Here is a 1493-nt window from a genome sequence, read left to right on the forward strand (position 1 = left end):
ATGGAAGCAGTCCAAGTGTCCATCAGTAAATGAGTGGATAAAACAACTATGGGACATTTACACAATGGAATACTACTTGGCTATAAAAAAGAAGAAAAATTTACCCTTTGCGATAGCATGGATGGACCTGAAGAACATTATGTTAAGTGAAATGAACCAGTCAAAGAAAGAAAAGTACCATAAGATTTCATTAGGATGTGGAATCTAATGAACAAACTGAACCAACAAACAAAATAGAGACAAACTCGTAGATAGAGCGCAGGATGACAGTTATGGGCAGGGGGAAGTTAGAGGGTGAGGCATTGAGCAAAAATGAGAAAGGACTCATGGACACGGACAAGAGTGAGGTGATTGCAGGGGGAAGGGGCTCTAACAGGGTTAAATGGTAATGGAAGAATACAATAAAAAATTTTTAAAAAATAGTATTTTTAACTCCAAAGATTTTTATTTTACCTACTGATATATTAAATTATTGATGCACTAAAACAAGTAATATAATTCTAAATTAAAACCACCAAGTCCAAGTTCCTTACATTTACCTTTTATTATTACATTTCAATTAAATTTAATTAAATTTGTCCTTCCTACTGGCCTAACATATGAGTATCATGAAATTATGAATATACAGAATCTTCCTTTCACTTAACTTCATAGCTTAAAAGAGTCAGACCAACGAGCCCCTTCCTTTGCCTCATCATCATCACTCAAATTTGGGTGAAAGGGTTGGGGGAAGTAGAAGCCTAGAACTCTTCCATGCTAATAATCTTACTTTTTGTATATAATGTACCTAATATAAAAAAATAAGTTCTTTAAATGGAAACATCTCTGGGACATCCATGCTTGTATATGCATATATATGTGTATACACATTATTTTGTTTTTATACATTATTTATAATATATTCCATTTTCTTCTGAAAATATTTTGAAGTTTCATATAGATAATTAGCCATGTCTCACAGGTAGATGGGTAGACAGTAACAAAGACAGCTAAGAAAAGCTAAAGTTTTATTAATTCAGTAGTTAGTAGTTTAGTAATTCTATCAGAAATGTGGATCTAGAATCTCAAATATAATAATGTAAGACATAAGGAAAATATGATTCAATACATATATTTCCAAAACATATTTATTTCTAAAAAGGAAGTATACATTCTGTATTAGTAATAGTTTATTTGATCATGACAATGATAGAGCTGATGTGTTTTCAGCTAAATAGTACTTCCTGAAAAACAATTATAACTCTTACTTATGTTTACTTAATTGCTTGGAGTTTATTTGATTCACATTGATAAAATGCCTTCAATAGGCATGACATTGTGCCAGGCACTGGAAATGCAAAGATAAATTCGACGTGGGTCTCGTCCTCAAAGAACATACGTCTTGTTAGAAAGTGAGAGAAATCTGAGGAAATGAGAGGAATAATCACTGTTTTCTTATAGTTATTAACCCCCCTGCCTGCTTTTTTATTTTGTTAGTTATTGCACCCTTTCAA

Source organism: Pteronotus mesoamericanus, unplaced genomic scaffold (genome assembly GCF_021234165.1).
Source record: "Pteronotus mesoamericanus isolate MK-2021 breed Mesoamerican mustached bat unplaced genomic scaffold, CSHL_Meso_final contig_657, whole genome shotgun sequence".
In the NCBI taxonomy this organism is placed as follows: Eukaryota; Metazoa; Chordata; class Mammalia; order Chiroptera; family Mormoopidae; genus Pteronotus; species Pteronotus mesoamericanus.